The 20,769-nt window shown below is 40.7% G+C and overlaps 1 pseudogene across 1 annotated transcript; it reads left to right on the forward strand.

The window, feature by feature from the left end:
• Positions 1–18,503: 18,503 nt before the first annotated feature.
• Positions 18,504–20,087, forward strand: LOC143597680 (putative E3 ubiquitin-protein ligase RHA4A; annotated as a pseudogene). Its single transcript, XR_013146974.1, has 3 exons — positions 18,504–19,207; positions 19,288–19,370; positions 19,674–20,087. The product of XR_013146974.1 is annotated as a putative E3 ubiquitin-protein ligase RHA4A (transcript).
• The last annotated feature ends 682 nt before the right edge of the window (positions 20,088–20,769 follow it).

The raw sequence follows: 20,769 nt of genomic DNA on the forward strand, positions 1-20,769 counted from the left end.
GCACCGGAACTCCAGATGGACGCCACTCACCAAGAGCGTCACTGAGATATTCGCTACTGAAGAGCTCCCATGGCCAAAGCCTCCAATAATCCGACATCGTCATGATGCTGATCGGAGCAAATACTGTGACTTTCACAAGACAAAAGGGCACAACACTGAAGAATGCATAGACGTAAAAGACATGGTCGAAGCATTTGTCAGAGATGGGATACTCGCGCACCTCGTGGCGCAATAAAGGTTGAGCAGGCGGGTGCGTGTAGAACCTCAGCTGGGGAAAACACGAATAAAAGTTCCAGCTTCAATGTCGAGACTACATGCTGCGTAAAGAACGAGACCCCGAACCAGGTGCGTATCGGCTCGATGGCACTCTCATCCCAACATGGAAGGGAGCTCATTTACACAATTTGCATGTAAATCAATTCCAATTTGTAAAGAAAAGGCCAAGAGCCACTTCTAATGGAAATGATTCTCTTTAAGAACATCGAAGCTGATGATTTTACTTTTCTGAACACTAGTATGCCGGCTTTCACCGCATAATTACGTGAAGTCGTTGCGCGGGAAGGCGGTCCTACCCGCACAAACCCAATAATGTGAAAAAACCTTCACGCAGGTCAGTTGAAGGGAAAAGGTTCACCACCCAAAAATGAAAGTGCCGGTCTATCCGCACGAATCATAATGAGGAAACTGAACAATAACCTATCAACAACCGCGCGTCGAACGGTTAAACTATGCAACACGGGTGACGGCACACATTACGTGAAGTCGTTGCGTGGGAAGGCGGTCCTACCCGCACGAACCCAATAACGTGGCAAACCTTCACGCAGGTCAGTTGAAGGGGAAGAGTTCAATTATCCCATTAAATGAAAGTGCCGGTCTATCCGCACGAATCATAATGAGGAAACTGAACAATAACCTATCAACAACCGCGCGTCGAACGGTTAAACTATGCAACACGGGTGACGGCACACATTACGTGAAGTCGTTGCGTGGGAAGGCGGTCCTACCCGCACGAACCCAATAACGTGGCAAACCTTCACGCAGGTCAGTTGAAGGGGAAGAGTTCAATTATCCCATTAAATGAAAGTGCCGGTCTATCCGCATGAATCATTAAAGGAAACTGAACACTAACCTATTGACAACCGCGCGTCGAACGGTTCAAAACAATTCTTAAAAAGGATGAGGAAAACCTACACGCAGGTCAGATAAGGGTAAAGTTTTGCCATCCTACTAAGTGCAAGTGACGGTTCTACCCGCACAATCACGAAAGAGGAAGCAAAACTTCACACCTATTATCAACCACGTTCAAAGGTTAACTTATCCTCAAAGGATGAGGAAAACCTACACGCAGGTCAGATAAGGGTAAAGTTTTGTCATCCTACTAAGTGCAAGTGACGGTTCTACCCGCACAATCACGAAAGAGGAAGCAAAACTTCACACCTATTATCAACCACGTTCAAAGGTTAACTTATCCTCAAAGGATGAGGAAAACCTACACGCAGGTCAGATAAGGGTAAAGTTTTGCCATCCTACTAAGTGCAAGTGACGGTTCTACCCGCACAATCACGAAAGAGGAAGCAAAACTTCACACCTATTATCAACCACGTTCAAAGGTTAACTTATCCTCAAAAGATGAGGAAAACCTACACGCAGGTCAGATGAAGGTTAAAGTTTAGCCATCCTACTAAGTGCAAGTGACGGTTCTACCCGCACAATCACGAAAGAGGAAGCAAAACTTTAACCCATTATCAACCACGTTCAACAGGTTAACTTATTCTAAACACTTGGAAAATTGCTAATTTAAACTAAGTATGCAAGTCATAAGTTTATAAAGCAAGGAACCCAAAGAAGGAAATAACAATCTTATACGCAAAAAGATTTATATTTCACAAATGAATTATTACAAGAATGGCCGGTAAACTACCCGCCTATGAAAAGAAAAATAAATACATCACAAGACTATCCTAGCAATGGGAAGGGATCTTCGGGATCAAGCCTCAGGGCCGCTTCCACTTGGACCCGCTCCATCAGAAGAACGGGCCGGTTCGAGGAAAGCTTTAAGGATAGCTAACCCATCATCAGCAGCAGCTACTTGGTTCACCTTCTCCACCACTGGATGCGGGAAGGCAGCATATTGGTTTACTGCTTGGTCATATATGGCTTCAGTATCAACATTGTACAAAGGGAAGTTGGAAGGCGGGAAGCCTTTCTCAACGAACCCTAGACCAAGCAGGAAGCCAGCCCGTTCCCCATCCCCGTGAGAAGCGTTGAGGGCTGCGCTCATCGCATCGTCGTAGGATGTCTCTGAGAAGACACGATGCACAACCTACAAAAGAAAATATACAAATCATTCTATGTACAAAGGAAAGCGTAAAGACATGAAAGCTTACCTGAGGCAACGCTTCTCGAAGAATCCATTCCTTGGCAACCAGGGCTTGGGTACAGGCGCGTTCGGCTTCGCTTTTATTGAGGTTGGCAAGTTGCACTTCCTTTGCAGCAGCCTCTTCAACGCCCTTAAGCTTCCGCTCGGTGTGGTCAAGCACGCCCCTCTGGTCCAGGATCTCTTGGAGCTTCTTGGCATCTTCCATGGCCAAGGCATCATGAGCACGTTGGAGAGCCTCTAATTTGGCCTTGAGCTCCTCGTTCTCCACGCGTAAAGGCTCAGCAACGGCCTCAGCCTTGGTGGCCCTCTCAGTTGCGTTCCTCGCAGTCTCCTTAGCCAGCCGAAGCTGTTCGTTAACAGCTTGGGCAGCCTTGGAGCGGGCCTCGAGTCGCGCTTGAACTTCAACCTCGAGGGCCTTGAAGGCCTTCTCCTTCTCCGCAGCAGCTGCGGCCAACCGTTGGTTCTCCTCCCGAAGAGCCCGCGCCTGAGATACGTCCTTTGCGCGAGCTGCTTTCAACTTGTCGTTTTCACGACAAAGCAGCTCGACGCGCGGCTGCATCCGGGCTTGGAGAACCCGAAGCTCATTGGTTAGCCTACCCTCCTGGTAGCTAGCCATGGCTTCCCCCAACGCACCATGGGGAGCAGCGTGGCGAGCCCATTCCACGCACTCCACAGGGGTGCGAAGGGTTGTTCCTCGGCGTATGTTCCATCGCGGAACATACACTTCATTGGAATCCGACACTGCAAAAAACAAAAAAGCAGTTAGGAAAAGATGATAAAAATAAAAGTGAAAAAGGGCCAAAGGAACCCTACGCACCTGTAGGGTCTATAACAGGCCGATAGCCGCCGAACCCATCACCTGAACCCAAAGGAAACCCATCCAAAAGGTCAGGCAGATGGAAAGGTGGCAAGGATTGGCGAGTACTCCCATGCGTACCTGATGAGCCGGCCGTCGGTGCCGGTGGCGGGGGCATGGTGGCAGCCGCCGCAGTCGCTGCCGCAGAATCCGCAGCAATCGTAACCGCCGGCTCGGTGAAGGACGACGTAAAAATCGCACTCACGGCCGGCGGTGGCATAAACTCGGCTGGAACAGTCGGCTCAGAGTGAGCAACTGAACCAGCGGGACCAGGCGCAGGCGCCTGGGTCGACGCCTCAGGTAGGCTGACCAAGCCTACCGTCATCGGCGGAGAGATACTACTCGGCACTTCACCCTGGAATGCGTCAACATCCACGCCTGCACAAGAAGATAAGTGTTAATAAATTTATGAAGTATGATAAATCTACAAAAAGAATGTTTGTACTTACGGGTTTTCTTGAGCCTGAACGTACGGAGGAGCGGGGACAAGCCCGATGGGGCCGGTCTCTTGACGCCGGTCACCGTCGTCGTCATTGGTTCTCCGGAGGTAACAGTCGTAGCCTCCGGAGCAGTGGTCTTCTCACCACCGGGGTTCCCCGCCACCTCTTCACTATCTGACTCGGTGTCAGATAGAAGCACCGGATCAGCCGTGGAGGCCACCTTCTCCTTTCCTTTCCCTCCGGCAGCCTTCTTCTTCCGCACCAGCGGAGGACCATCTGCGGATTCCTCAGAAGAAGACAGGATGTAAGGAAATCCAGCAGCAGGTACAGCATTGAGGGGTTGAGGATAGAATATCGCCTTACCTGGCCGCCTCTGGCTCAGGATCTCTTGGCCCGGCGGATAGACCTCCACAAACCGATCCGCCGTCTGCTCCAGGATGGGCAACTCATTCTCGTCTAAAGCACGAGTGCCCACCCGCACGGGACCGTCAGCTTCCCGCGGGTACAGGAGCGACTCCAAGTCATTCCCCTCTGAAAGAAAAGAAACAGTTAGAAGACAAACTAATATCAGCAAGAAAGACAAGACATACCATAAGGAATAGAGTTCAAACCGTATTCGAGAAGGATGGGAAACCGGGACGCATTCTTCCATACCCGGCTCATCCCCAGCATCACCATCCCGGACTCCGCAAACCGGTAAACCGGAGATTGGACCCGGGATATCTTCGCGAACCACTCCGCCTCCTGGTAGCTGGAAGCGTGAAGGCTCGGAAGCGCTTGCCCCTTCTTAAACTTCATGGCAATGGGAATGGCGCGGGCAGAAATGTAGAAGAACTCCCGCTTCCACGATCGGAGACTGCGCTCGGTCACGCAGATCTTCAAACCCTTAATACGGGTTGTCAGGGTGTACCACCCCTGGACGCACCTCCAAGTATAGAAGGTCATCAGGCGGTCCACGTAGGGCTCAATACCAAGAATCCGGCACACCCACTCGAAGTGCCGGACCTTGGCAATCGCCATCGGATGCACCTCGGTCAGGTGCACACCGTGCCTCTCCAGGACACGGTACATAAACTTTGTCAAAGGAAACCTAAGGTTCCCATAGACAAAGAATGCAGCATATACCCCGATCTTGCCACTGGGGGCATCGTACACAGTCTGGTGGGATTCAGGAAACTCAGGCTCAAGAGACTCAAGCATGAACTTCCTGACGATGTACTGGTACTGATCGACAGGTAGAGCACACTATCACTCGCCAGCAGTACTCCTATCGTCGGCTACAGCTTCAGCATCATGAGAAGACATTTTGCAGAAAGAAGAAAGTGATTTCGGGAAAATGCTTGCCTGAAAAGGGGAGTATTTGCCGGAAATCACTAAGAAGAAGAAGAAGAAAGGTGAAAGTGTGGATTACAAAGAGGCCTCTCCCCCTTTATATACTAATCGCAATTAATGCGGTGAATTTAATGCGGAGGAGAGAGAAATCGAAGGTGCAATGAAACTATGTCACGTGGCAAAAAGCAGACTGGCAACAGCTGTTGACAGGACGTGTGCCAGTAATTTCGCGGCCACGCGCCCGAAAAATCGCGCCCATGCGCCTGAAAAAGCGTCTGGAATGACCATATAACGTCACGTCACCATAAGCATTCAACTATCTTGTATTTTAGATCAAACAATAAGCATTCAACTACTCATCCATTTTATGTTATTAAACACAAGCATTTGAACGGTATGATGCTAGAATTGAAAGTTAAAAGTACTGGAAAAAAAAGTCTAACATACTTCCTATTATCTTCAAGGAACTAGATGATCTGTGGTTCAAGACTTGAACCTGTTTACGTTATGAAGGGGTTGATTTAGATTATGTCTCTGAAGAAACACTAACCGGACCCCGGACAGATTACTGGTAACCTGGGGGTTGGAGAGATGTTTCCCACGAGGGGTTAGACTCTTGGAAGATGGTTCTTCTGATAACCTGCAAAACAGACACCGTGAGCTCGTCACTGAGAAGGGGGGGGTTCCTCCTTGTGACCACCCTCCGGCGTGAGAATCAGACTAGATTGCTCTTTAAATATAAAAGTATATTAAGAGATTGCTAGAGCAGATATCAGGTATAATATGATGATAATGTAGTAAGATATGATCCGATGAGATGGTCATACCATTTGTGGTATTTATAGCCGAAGGTAGGTTTCCAAAGAGGTATGGCCGGCTGCAACAGTATTCCTGTTCCACCAACAGTAGCCTACGCACGTGCCCTGCTGGTAGTTGGTGGGTAGGTAGCGGCTGATAGCGACCAGGCCTGCTGTATACTATTCCTGTTCCACCAACTGACGGCTACGCACGTGGTATGGCAGTAGTTGGTGAGTAGGCAGCGGCTAATAGTGACATACAGTGCAGGAGCATGCTGCTCGCCATACTGTTGTCAATAAGCTGTCGTATCTTTAGTCAGATCTTTTTCCCATACCTCGTCAGGTACAGTACAGAAGATCTTCCTGTATCGTACGGACTGGCTTATTTGAGCGGGAGTATTCCCCCTCCCGGCCTTGTGCGGGATTGTTCCCGGCTTCGCTCATTCCTTCAGGTGACACTGAGTGATTGAGAGCTAAGTGCCTTGTGCGTGTAGCCTTGCTGCGCGGGTGGCCTTCCCTGATGGCTTGTATCCGAGGCTGCGGGAACAGGCGGAGTCCTTCACCATCGGGAGGCATTTCCTGCGGGACCAGCTTGCGTACTGCGCGTAAGGACGTCACATCTCTGAGCATGGTTGGTCCTGCGGATCCAGTTGGTTTCTGCGCAGACGTCCCTCTTTTAGGTGAGTCTTGCGGGTCCAACTGGGCTTTGCTGGGACCCACCTCTTCAAAAGAGGAAGTATTAGTTCTCGATTTCGTTTTCATTCTTTGCCTAGTGAAGCAAATAAGAAGAGTTATGGTCTCAATCTTTTATTGAGATCGAGTTCTTGAAAGTTTTAGTCATATATGCATGTACCATGTTGTTGAATATTTCCACATAATGGAATGATTGGTGTACGGTGTACCAATATTTTTTTTCTTTGCATACAATATATCAAAATGAGTAATATTTTAGTGTGTTCCTAAACACAATTTTTTTAGCTGTTTATAAATTGTTAATGTGTTAGATATTACAAAATATATAACTACAATGATAATCAAAAATTTTTCTTTATATAACAAGGATTTTATGTATTTGAATTCATTGTTTTAGTGAAATATTTATGTCTATATAGCACGTACTACATCAATAAAAGAATCCGGATCAGTACATTTGCGAAATGTTGAGAATTGTCGCCTTTGATATCTGTGAACCAGAAGCTGTCTAGTAGTGATATTCGAAGATGGTGTAGAAAATCAAGGTCCATGGCACGGGTCTGGCTTGTTAATATTGTTTAATTATTATTTTCTTTTCTTCTTTTTCTAAAACATAGCTTGTTAGGTAAGGAAACTTCACCTTTTGTGTCAAGCAGCACTCGCTACTCATAACCTAATCATACACTAAAATAAATATAAAAATAAAAAGAAAAAGGGTGACCGATGGTCCCATGCCATTGATGCTAAGACAAGTTCCGAATAACTTTATGCCAGATAAAAGCTTGATTTGCAACCATACAATGTTGTTGGAGTTTATAATTCTTTTTGCTTTTTTATGTTGACCAACCAATTACCTTACTACACTTTTTTTCTACCTACATGTCTTGTGTAACATCAAACAATAGCAAAAAATTTTCGAATTTAATACTTGATGGTTTTCAAGTCCTTAGTAGTTATAAGAAAACGTTCTCTCTAATTTAAAGCAATATTGCCCATGGTTCAAATGAATATAATGCTTTGGGTTTGTGGCTTCCCTAGACACACAACAAATGTATTTATAAGCCTTTTGACTTGCTGTGTTTTCAATGATTTCATCATCGTCGTCGTCGTACTCAATATATCCCACTAATAGCAAAGTTATAGTAGGGTCCGAGGAGGGTAAGATGTAGACAGCCTTACCTCTACCCCGTAGGAATAGAGAGGCTGCTTTCGGTGAGACCCCCAGCTTGGTAGTAGTTTTGCATCAAGTATTGGACGTAAGGCACATAACACTCAAGCATCGGCGCACCGATCTATTGGTGCATGTAACTAGAAATTATGTTTGGTACCAAGTACAACATAATAATCTAGTAATCTCTTATGAAAAGAAACAAAGTTTTTAGTGTGTGCAAAACCCAACGACCTATCCCGTCAAGTCCCAGATCGATAATCAACACGAATAAAACTACTAACTCTCGTTTATATTAATCAGAAAATCTCACTAAAAAAAACTGATTACAATATCTCAAACTTTAACTCGGTTTGACTCTTGATGAACCCTAACTTGGTTACATCTAGATGAACCCTAACTCGGTTACATCTCGTCGTGTGTCTCTATATTAACCCTAACTCGGTTACATCTCACACCCTACATTCTATAATGTCTAGTATATCTTGGTTTATATAGACTAACTTAACTTACTAGCTAAGACATTACTAAATATAATAAAACTCTAATTACAACTCCATAAAATCATTACATATTCATGAATCTCATAGGCCCAATAGGTCCAACCAGCCACCTACATGTAACGGGTCTATTAAGTTTGTGTCCAACATCCCGACAGCATGTATTCAGGTGCGCCTTTACCGGCGACATGCATGTCTTCTGGATAGGCACCTTGTCAAAATTAAACACTTCTAAGAAGAGTTAACGGTTGTTGATCACTATTATATATAGGTGTCGAAGCACGAAATGAATCTTACCTGATCCATGACGATGTTTCCACGGATTTTCGAGATGAACGAACCACGTCTTGATCTTCTTCTGCAGCTGCGCCTGTGACCTGCAATGTTGAGACCTGCAATGGCTTTTTGGAGGTGTGGAGGCGACTGCTAAGATATCCTGAGGATTTCTTGTTCACAGACACAAAAAAGTGGTGGTGGCTCTTATTGAGCATGACCCCTAACAAGGAGGTGGAGACCTCCTTATATAGAGAGTCTCATGGCCACCATCATGGTACCCTAATGGGCCTGGCCCAATTAGGGTTACCTCCACAAAACCCCCTCAGCCCAATAACATTGTATTAGTCCATGTAATAAAATAAGCCAAACATAACAGATTTAGGGTCGTAGAACCGGGTTTTAGTACCATACCCCTACAAGCCCCCCCAAGTCCAGTGTTGCTCCTGGGCGCGCAAGCGTCTAGGTGGAGCGCTGAACTTTATAAGGTGGGAGGCGGTTTTTTCCCTTTCCTTTGGCCTTGTCTTTATTGTCTGAGTTTTGGGAGGTTTTCCCCATGATGGTGACAAGCTGTAAAAATAATGAAGCCTGCGCGTGAGGCGGCTTACGAGCTATAATAATAGAGCCTGCGCGAGAGAGGCGACTTACGAGCTAAGAATAATAAAGCCTGCGCGCGAGAGGCGTCTTACGAGCTGAGAATGATATAGCCTGCGCGTGAGGCGCCTTACGAGCTAAGAGAATAGTAAAGCCTGCGCACGAGAGGCGTCTTACGAGCTGAGAATGATATAGCCTGCGCGTGAGGCGCCTTACGAGCTATGAGAATAGTAAAGCATGCGCGCGAGAGGCGTCTTATGAGCTTTGAGAATAATAATTAAGCTGGCGCGCGGGGCGACTTACGAGCTGAGAATAATAAAGCCTGCGCGCGAGGGGTCTTACGAGCTGTAGCATAATAAAGCCTGCGCGTGAGGAGTCTTACGAGCTAAGAATAATAAAGCCTGCGCGCGAGAGGCGACTTACGAGCTGAGAATGATATATCCTGCGCGTGAGGCGCCTTACGAGCTATGAGAATAGTAACAGCTTGCGCGCGAGGCGTCTTATGAGCTGTATGAATAATAAAGCCTGCGCGTGAGGCGACTTACGGGCTGTAAGAATAATGACAGCTTGCGCGCGAGGCGTCTTATGAGCTGTGTGAATAATAAAGCTTGCGCGCGAGAGGCGTCTTATGAGCTTTGAGAATAATAATTGAGCTGGCGCGTGAGGCGGCTTACGAGCTGTGAGTAATAAAAGCTTGCGCGCGAGAGGCGTCTTATGAGCTTTGACAATAATAATGAAGCTGGCGCGTGAGGCGGCTTACGAGCTGTGAGAGTAATAAAAGCTTGCGCGCGAGAGGCGTCTTATGAGCTTTGACAATAATAATGAAGCTGGCGCGTGAGGCGGCTTACGAGCTATAAGAATAATGACAGCTTGCGCGCGAGGCGTCTTATGAGCTGCATGAATAATAAAAGCTTGCGCGTGAGGCGTCTTACGTGCTATAAGAATAATAACAGCTTGCGCGCGAGGCGTCTTATGAGCTGCATGAATAATAAAAGCTTGCGCGTGAGGCGTCTTACGAGCTATAATAATAATAACAGCTTGCGCGCGAGGCGTCTTATGAGCTGCATGAATAATAAAAGCTTGCGCGTGAGGCGTCTTACGTGCTATAAGAATAATAACAGCTTGCGCGCGAGTCGTCTTATGAGCTGTGTGAATAATAAAAGCTTGCGCGTGAGGCGTCTTACGAGCTATAATAATAATAACAGCTTGCGCGCGAGGCGTCTTATGAGCTGCATGAATAATAAAAAGCTTGCGCGCGAGGCGTCTTACGAGCTATAAGAATAATAACAGCTTGGTGCGAGGCGTCTTACGAGCTGTAATAATAGAGCTTGCGCGCGAGGCGTCTTACGAGCTAAAAGAATAGTAACAGCTTGCGCGCGAGGCGTCTTATGAGCTGTAATAATAGAGCTTGCGCGCGAGGCGTCTTACGAGCTAAAAGAATAATGACAGCTTGCGCGCGAGGCGTCTTATGAGCTGTGATAATAGTGGAGCTTGCGCGTGAGGCGGCTTACGAGCTACTTTATGTCTCGCGCCACGTGCAGATGTTGCATGCGCGTGCGCGTAGACTTTGGTTTTGTGTTATGCGCCACGCGCAGATGTTGCATGCGCGTGCGTGTAGACTGTGATGTGTGAGCATGTGATGCGTAAGCATGTGTAATATGCGTGAGCATATGTGATGCGTGAGCATATATGGTGCATGAGCATGTGGTAAGAGGATTCCCAACCTTCAAGTTTGGCGCGTAGCAATACGGGATATTATGAGGATTCCCAACCTTTAAGTTTGGCGTGTAGCCATACGGGATATTATGAGGATTCCCAACCTTTAAGTTTGGCGTGTAGCCATACGGGATATTATGAGGATTCCCAACCTTTAAGTTTGGCGCGGAGCCATATGGGATATTATGAGGATTCCCAACCTTTAAGTTTGGCGCGGAGCCATATGGGATATTATGAGGATTCCCAACCTTTAAGTTTGGCGCGGAGCCATATGGGATATTATGAGGATTCCCAACCTTTAATTTGGCGCGGAGCCATATGGGATATTATGAGGATTCCCAACCTTTAAGTTTGGCGCGGAGCCATATGGGATATTATGAGGATTCCCAACCTTTAAGTTTGGCGCGGAGCCATATGGGATATTATGAGGATTCCCAACCTTGAAGTTTGGCGCGGAGCCATATGGGATATTATGAGGATTCCCAACCTTTAAGTTTGGCGCGTGGCCTGATGCGCGCATGCACGGCGACGGAGTGGTGACCCGTGAGTGCGCGTGCATGGCGGAGGTCTCTTGCGCAAAACCCAGATGGTGGTTTCCGCGGCGGCACATGCACGGCTGCGGAGTGAGAATCCGCGGGCGCGCGTACATGGCGGCGGAAGTCTGGTAATTTCTGGATCTGCAATTTTAGAGTCAGATCTGCAACTTTAGACCTAAAATCCAGGTCTGTAATCTAGACCTAGATCTGTAAATCAGATCTGGACAGACCTGAAGCCCGGAGCAGATTTAAAACCATCACAGATCCGGAGACCTGATCATTCGAATCAGGTCGTTTCTTCTTGCCCAGATCTGGAAGCCTCTTTTTAGACCTAAGGATCTTTTTGAGCTTTGATAGAACAAGCCTTGAAGCCTTTTTCTGTAAACCTCCAGATCTGGGTTTTTCCTGGGAGAGATCCGACAGCCGAGATGAAGATCGAAGGGTCAGTTCGTTGCCGTCCCACGGATGGCGCCAATGTCGAAGCACGAAATGAATCTTACCTGATCCATGACGATGTTTCCACGGATTTTCGAGATGAACGAACCACGTCTTGATCTTCTTCTGCAGCTGTGCCTGTGACCTGCAATGTTGAGACCTGCAATGGCTTTTTGGAGGTGTGGAGGCGACTGCTAAGATATCCTGAGGATTTCTTGTTCACAGACACAAAAAAGTGGTGGTGGCTCTTATTGAGCATGACCCCTAACAAGGAGGTGGAGACCTCCTTATATAGAGAGTCTCATGGCCACCATCATGGTACCCTAATGGGCCTGGCCCAATTAGGGTTACCTCCACAAAACCCCCTCAGCCCAATAACATTGTATTAGTCCATGTAATAAAATAAGCCAAACATAACAGATTTAGGGTCGTAGAACCGGGTTTTAGTACCATACCCCTACAATAGGCACGTACTTTGTGATTCTTTGAATGTGCATGGACCCTATGCAGAGTTATACAGATTCGTTGGTAACCGCTAATCGAAAAGTCACAAACCTTTGATCTATCACCTTCTTCACAACTTTCAATAGGAATGAGGACTGGTGTGTTCCATGGAATCAACCGATGTGAAACGTACATACCTTTACAACCCATATTGATCATACCACGTTGCGAGTCGTAAAACCACCAAACTATTACAACCATTAAGGGTTTCTCTTTTCTTATAAACATCTTTTTTTATTTATCTACCTGTATTCTAATAAAGTAAAATAAATATGGACACTTGTTATGTTTTGGTTAATTCTCACAATTTTTCCCTCCAAAACTAATATACCCTAATATATGTAATAAATCAATAATTATTCACTTTCCTTTTACACTATATTTATATAATATCTATATATTTTTATAAATATAAATATTAACATATTATTTTACCACATATTTCAAAATACTTGGTGAATTCCAAAAATTAACAACAAATCATGTTTCTCAAATGAAAATTGTTTCGGGTTTTTTGTAGAACTTAAATTTGATTTTATGGGTCAAAAGTTATAAATAGATTGTTTGTACAAGTTAACTACATTTAGGTCAAAATTTGTTATGGGTCAAAAATAAAAATTTTGAGTATTTTTAAAAGTTTGAGAATGCAAAATAGATTTATCATCAAATTTGTTATGGGCTCAAAGTGTTGACTTTAAAATATCAAAAGTATGAAAGTTAGAATTTTAAACATGATTCGGGTTTCAAATTTATTTTTAAATGCATTTTTTGAAATAATCAAAAGGTTCGGGATTTGGCAAATTTACTATTTTTCACTCAACTATTAAAATTTAAGAAATGATTGTGAACCTTTCGACATGCCACCCCCATGCCTATAAATACTTCTAACTTTTATCAAATTTGAAATATATATTTATGTCAACATTAATTTTTTCCTTCAATGATGATCAGAATGTTGTATGGGAAATACGTCATGTAAAACCATGCTCAAATGGAACAAAATATTCACAAAATTGAATGAGTTAACATGTTATTTTTTATATTGTCATTATAACAAAGTCGAGAAACTTTCTTAAACTTATCAAAGTCTTTTTCATTGCGTAACTCAGAAAAGCATAGTTTTTGAATAACATCTATTGTTACAATCTAATGTTCTACTTTCCTTTGATGAGTGGTAAATTGATAAATATATCAATGAAGGTAACGCTCCTTTTGTATTTAGACTGAGTAGTTAGAACTACAATCGTATGAGAAGTCTTATTTTCTAAATTGATTCATAACCAAAATTCTTTCAATTATACATATATGACACAAAAATGAATTTTTCAACAGAAAGAAACATTCTCGGGTACGTTTTTGCATGGACATTTTTTTATTAAGTTCATTTAAAAAAATCATTTTGTGATATAAATAAAAATCAATTTGTGTACATATTGTATAGGTACAAGCATAGATGTAATACATTTTTTTATATACGTTACGTAATTATTTGTTTTACTTATAATTTTATAATTTAAATTATCCCGTGTGTGGGCTCTAAAACTAGTTTTCTAATATTCCCAAATCCCTACAACACGTTTTACACAAACATACGTATACTATTATTATTATCTTTAATTATTAAAGCAATGAAATTTAGGAATGGAGATGTAGAGAATCTTTAATCAGTGGCCCATTTTGATACTACGCCTCAAGAGGAATATGTAAAGTCTAAAGTTAATATTTGTGTAATTGTGAATTAAAATTCGGGTTTTATAATAGTATTTATACGTTTGCATATTTACATAAACTGTCCTTAATTATTGTCTGATTATTTTTTTTTTTTGAACGATCAACAAAAATTTCATTAAAAAACTAGCAAAATGCTAGATCACCAATACAAACATAAAAGCAATAACACACATTACACTTTGAACATCCGCCAATCCTCTCAAGTAAGTCCCTTCAAATTCTCCTATTCTTAACCCATAAGAACCCCAATACCTTTATTTCCTCAATCAAACTCGAAATTGAAACCGGTACCCCACTATGAACAAGTTTGTTTCTTTTTTTCCACAAGCACTAAGTCGCTATCAAACAAACCGCTTGAAAAATTTTTGCTTTCTTTCTAGGAAACGTGGAAAATTTATGGAGCTCCAGCAAGTCACAAATGCTAAACAAAAAGAAAGTAGGCGTCTTACACCATTGAGAAATCACACTCCACATAGCTTGTGCTAGACCACACGAAATGAAAACATGTTCTACCGATTCCTCAACTTCACCGCATATCAAACACATATTTGATCTAACCGGAATATTTCTTTTCTTAGCTCGTCAAAGGTTGGCAGGCGACCCAGTTCTGCACGCCACGCGACCAAACTGACCTTCTTAGGAACTAAATGGTTCCAATTAAAAATAAAATCAGAGGTGGTATATTCACATTCGATCAGCTTCTCTTTTACACTTCGGACCGAAAAGTCACCCTCCCCATGGCACCTCCAAACCACCCTATCCTCCCCTGATTTAATTATAACCCCTTGACACATTTGCAACAGACAAAACAATTCCTCAATTTCCTCCCTACCATGTAATTGTCGTGACCAACACCATTGCCCACAAACCCAATTTTCAATCATAAACAACCTATTTACCACAACAAGTTCTTATGCTTTTCTAAGAAAAAAAAGCTTAGGGAACCGAATACAAAGCGGAACTGGGCCAAGTCAATTATCTAGCCAAAACCATGTCTTCATCCCATTATTGTTTGATTGATCACATGCTCGGGCATCTTGTATGGCGTCCGGAGATTCGTTGAATGTTGGCCACATGTTCACTTTGTGTTATGTTGCCTCGGTCATTTGGCAAAGCATTAGTATGTGGTGTAACATTCCTTCCATTTCCGCCGTCTCAATTCAAGACATATTCGACATCCACAAACATGTTCTGTTTTGGAAATTGAGAAAAAGAGAAAGATAGTTCAATCAATCATTATGGTTGCATGTTGATGCATTTGAAAGTCCTTGAATAATCAGATTTTCTCCAATAAACGTCTAAACATCCGGAATATTCTCAGTAATATTAAAGTATTGAACTTTTTATAGACTAAGAGCAAATCTAATGGATGTACATTGGAACAAATGCAAGTTGCCTATGATGGAATTGTGGGTTCCGTTCGTGTTGCTACTTGCTAACTCCCGCTAGCTTCTTGTGATTGTTTTTTTTAATAGAAAGTTGCAATTCACAAAATAAATAAATATATAAATGAGTTATCCAGTACGCATGATCTAATAAATATAGCATTTATTGGTGGCCCCCTTCCTCCGCAAGACAGCAAATAGTCACTTAAAATTCTTAATACAAGTAATTAACTAATAACATTTATCTATATTAATGAACATTCTATTTATCTGCAAATACATACATACATGCATATTAAATATACTTTCGTACAATTGAGCTTCAATAAGTCAATAAAGTTTAAACATGCCACATAATTATATTCGTGTAATTGATATGCTATGAAAAGAAGAGCATAAAATCTATGTCCAACGAGAACAAGGTATGCCCACAAGTGATTGCATTCTCTATTATAAATGTTAATTTAATGCCAACCCAAGATCAACTAGTGAATAAGCATCATATAAGATAGTGCACCAAACATGATTATTCTACATGGGTTTTTGGTGCTACCATTAGCACCATGATGTGATGTTTCATATACATACACAGAGAGATATAATACATTATTTTCTAACAAGTGTGAGAATCATTAGGATAATTATCAAAATCTTGTAGTGATTACTGATTAGTATCTAGAAATTAACAAATTCGTAAATAATTAGTCTAATGAAGGTAAAAGAGTAACACCCCTCGTTTTTTTTTTTCATTTAAATTTAGTCCACCCATTTTTGAAAAAAATAATAATATTTTATAGATTTTGGATCAAATACAAATTAAATTAACATACTAATTGTGAAAATCAGGTAGTGTAATTATATATACACATCGTGTAATTATGTAATTACATTTTAATTACACAACACTATAATTACACTATGTTGTATGTATAAATACAGTATATGATTTTCACAATTAGCACGTTAATTTAATTTGTATGTTAACGTTCCCCAATCTTTATATATTGCACTATTTTTTGTAAATAGTTATAGCATAAAATAAAAAAATCTTAATCTTTAATTTGAGTTTAATATTATTATGTTTAAAAACATTTCCTTTTCTAGAAAATGCTAATGGACTATGATTATAATAACGTGTCTTAACTAATCACAACGTTGTATCAAAACCAATTATAATGGCGCGTCTAATAGCAAAAGACCGCGTCTAAGTTTTCCCAACCAACACTTGAACAAACGTAAAGATTACAACGAATGCGTGTATTCTCATCATAATCTCACCACTACGCAAAAGTCGCTTTTACATTGTCCGACTTATGTCTAAATACACAAAGACATAAATTAAAAAATGAAAATATTTTTTAAAAAGTTACAAAATTTTTAAATTAACAATAACTTAAATATGATGTAAGGCGTATATAAAAAGAATAAAAAAAACATGCATCTGTTTGACCTTTTCATTATATATATTTTCAACAATTTTTTAATTCCTAGTAATTTTTATATAATTTATTTTATTTAATAATTATACTGTAAATTCCAAATTTTACAATCTTCAATTTGATAACACTCTTGCTATATTGAAATTTGAAAAGAAAAATAACATTTTTGATAGGGGTTGTTGCATTATTGATTATAATAATGGTAAGTTTAACTCTGCTATAGTAATGATGTTTCTAAAGAAGCTATAATGGCATAACTAGGTTAGAGTCCGTGTTACACACGGTTGAAAAATATAATAAAAATTAAAAATTGTTATATGTAATACATTAATTATAAGTGAATTAAAAATATATCATTTAGAAGTCAAGAAATTCAACACAATAACTACTTAAGTATAGTTGGTAAGGATCTTTAGTTTGAAACATGAGGTCTTGGTTCAAGAACTGTATCACATAATAATTTATTTTTTAAAATTTTACAAAATGCTATCTTCATATGAAGATGGTTGTATTTGAAGGTAAAACCGAGTTATAGGTTATAAAATAACTAAACGGGTAAAATAATGTTGCTTTAATATATAGTTAGATTAGATTAGATTAGATGCTAATTATGATGTTTCCGACCTCCTATATAATGATGTGTCTAGCACGTTACAACGGGCTCATCTAATTTGTACAAAGGTGCACCCAATTTTCCTCGCCAAATTTGCTATTATAATGAGTTTTGGTTACAAAATTTTAATTTTCTCATAATAACGGTGTTTACGCATTCAATTTGTATATATAACTGTGTATCTAAATGGATGCAAATACTTGTCACACTAAAATACACATACATATGCACACTTCTCATGTTAGCGAATGAGGCCTCATTCGTTAAAGACTAGGGCTATTCGTTAATGTAAGAGCCCATTCGTTACTACAGTGTAACGATTGGTGGCTCAATCGTTAAAGTATACCCATTCGTTAAGTGTGTTTAGCGAATGGGCTATGGAAAGTCATTCGTTGGTACTATTCTAACGAATGAGAGACCTCATTTGTTAATACAATATAACGAATGAGGCACGCCTATAAATAGGTCTTCCATAGTGAAATACACAAGGGATATGTGCCATATTTATGTTTATGTACCGTTACCATGCCGGATTCTCTCCTCATCTAATGTATTCATCATCCATCATAATGTATTGATTCATAACGTATTGAACATGATCTTAAACGTATCAATATTGCGACTAGATTCTAGGCTCGCGTAACGTGTTTACAATATTAAAAGAAAAGGCTTTTTTACAATAAGCATTGTGTGTCTATATATATATATACATATATATAATGGTGCAGCGTTGGAGGGTCCCTTGGTACCTAGTGCCTGCTATACAAGCTTGTCATGAGAGGGAATAATAATCATGTTTCCTTTGATGAATTCTTGCTATATTTCAAAAGTCATTTCTTATAGTGATCATATTCCACACCTTTGTTGTGCTTTTCTCTTTTGTCCTTTTCATATCTAACTCAGCCATAATTACCTTATCAAACATATATAACCCACCAATACCTGAATCCACCATATCCCTTGGTTACCCACCCAACTAAGAAATATATATATATCCACTTGCTTTTTTGTAACTTATCTCATGTATAAAATCAAACCATGTCTTGGAACCCTTGACATATGATTTCATTTGGGTACTATAAACAGTCAAGCATTACCTTCTCTTCTTCTCTCAAAAGATTCCAATTTCCACTGTTCCATATCACTCAATCAAGAAACTTGACATACCCTAGGGTTTCATCAAGTTTCATATGTAAAAACCAAACAAGTGTCTCTTTCTATTCTTTGATAAAATTGATGTTTAGAAACACAACCCGTATATATAATACCCAACATTTGTCCACCAAAAGATTCTAACTTTCACTTGCATTCAAACACTCCGGTCCTAAATCAAGAAACAGGCAATCCACTAAGGTGCCTTTAGTTAAGCATCTTTCCTCATTGCTTATATATCTTTGAAGCACAAGCCATACTACACTCATTTTCTCTTTCTTTCAATAGATTCTAACTTGATTTGTGCTCAATCAAGAAATCTGCTATAAAAATAGAAACCAAAGTAGGATCTTTGTTTCCACTCTTTGTCATATAGATCTTAGGTTGATTATCAGGAGCAAAGCAGTTAGAAAGCCAATGGGGTACCTTCAATCTTCAAGTACAAGTAGTGGAGTTAGCTCTCACTTGTACTCTCAAGCACTTCAAATGAAGTTATACCAAGCTTTCATATTTTCCATACCTATACTCTTCTCCATAATACTATTTCTCCTCTTTTACTTGTTCTATCTCAAGCGGACTTTTAGCAGAAGCAATCCTTCATCTTCATCTATATTCCATCTAAGAACCACAAGGGCTCAAGACTCTTCAACTCTCTCTCAATGTGTAAGTATAAGCATCCCTCTCTTTCTCTCTCTCTCTCTCTCTCCAAGATATAAAATATTGATGGCTATGTATTCATATAGGGCGAAATGGGACCAAAGGTAAACCTTGAAGATAAGCTTACTGTGATCTCGTTTGACGAAGATTTATACACAAAGGAATTAATGTAAGCGTACAACTTCATTTAAGTATGGCAAACTTATTGAACCATTATACCTGGCTTACTATCTTCACTGAAAATGTGGAAAGCACACAATTATGTAAATATTAATAGTTTATCTTAAGTCACACATTTTTACAATGTTTTTTTTTACAAGAATGATAGTTTGGAAAACAAAAACAAAAAAAAAAGGAAAACATAATTGATGAAAAAGTGAAATCATCCATGGAATTTTTGTCTTTTCATCTATAAGACTTGATGAAACTAGTCACAAAATCTAATGGAATTTCATGAACATTCAATGTGTAGGTGTTGTGTTTGCTTGGGCGAATTTGAGATGAATGAAAAGCTACATCAAATACCATCCTGCCAGCACATGTTTCACGCCGAATGCATACGAAACTGGCTCCATTCAAACACCACATGTCCGCTCTGCAGATGCTCAGTCGTCAACACATCCAAAGGCGGCCACCCCTAGCCATTGGGGGCTCCTGAATCATCCACCGTGATCAACATGGGTTCGAACTCACAAGGGGCTCCTTCAGAAAATAGTGTGGTCATATTTGAAGGGTCATCTAGTTCAAGCATGGACAATAAGTTATCTCAACCCAATGAAGAATTTGTTGTTGTCAATATTCAAATCCATGATTCTTGAGTTAATTTGCTTGAAAGGAAATTTTGCTAGGAGGGTAGAATTGTCTTTGAACTAGATGAATTAATGAGTGCATCAATGTCAAGTTCATCAATGTACAAGTTGAGTCATGACATTGCAAGACATCTTTTTGACAAGTGAGCAAAATGGTTCATTGCTATTTAAATATTTAACGTGTCAAATGTTTAAATATTTGCTATTTTGTTTTATAATTATACAAAATGTATTCATATGTTTAATCTTTCAAATGTTTAAATATTTCTTTCATAGTTTACAAATCAAGCCACGCTTAGTTCAGTTGTTTACAAGTTAAGTTAGCTCGGCTCAGCTTGTTTACAAACCAATATGAGCTGGCGGATCTTGGCTTCCTTGAACTGAAATGGTTTGAAGATCACCCTCCCTATTTGTGTTCATATAGCAAGGTTTTGCTTCCTTGGACTGAATCGGTTAAATGTCCAAAACACAGAAAAGAAAATGAATTTGGTTCTATCTTTTACTTTTTACTTTGCTATTGCAAGTGTTTAAATGCGTCAAATATATATTATGCAAGTTCCTCTTAGGCACATTACATTATGTTGCCCATAGTTTATCAACCTGTGCTTCTAAGCACACCCATTCTACCTTCTACCTTCATACAAGTCAAATATAGAACAAACTTAAATCACCTCCAACAGCTCGTTTGTTCGGAGTTTTGCTCTTGTTACCCCTATGAACAAAGCGATGGCCGCAATTAGAAAAGATTAATTCACCCCT

Source organism: Bidens hawaiensis, unplaced genomic scaffold (assembly GCF_021521415.1).
Source record: "Bidens hawaiensis isolate Kalapana, Puna unplaced genomic scaffold, B.hawaiensis_p1.1 tig00048849_1, whole genome shotgun sequence".
NCBI classification, from domain to species: domain Eukaryota; kingdom Viridiplantae; phylum Streptophyta; class Magnoliopsida; order Asterales; family Asteraceae; genus Bidens; species Bidens hawaiensis.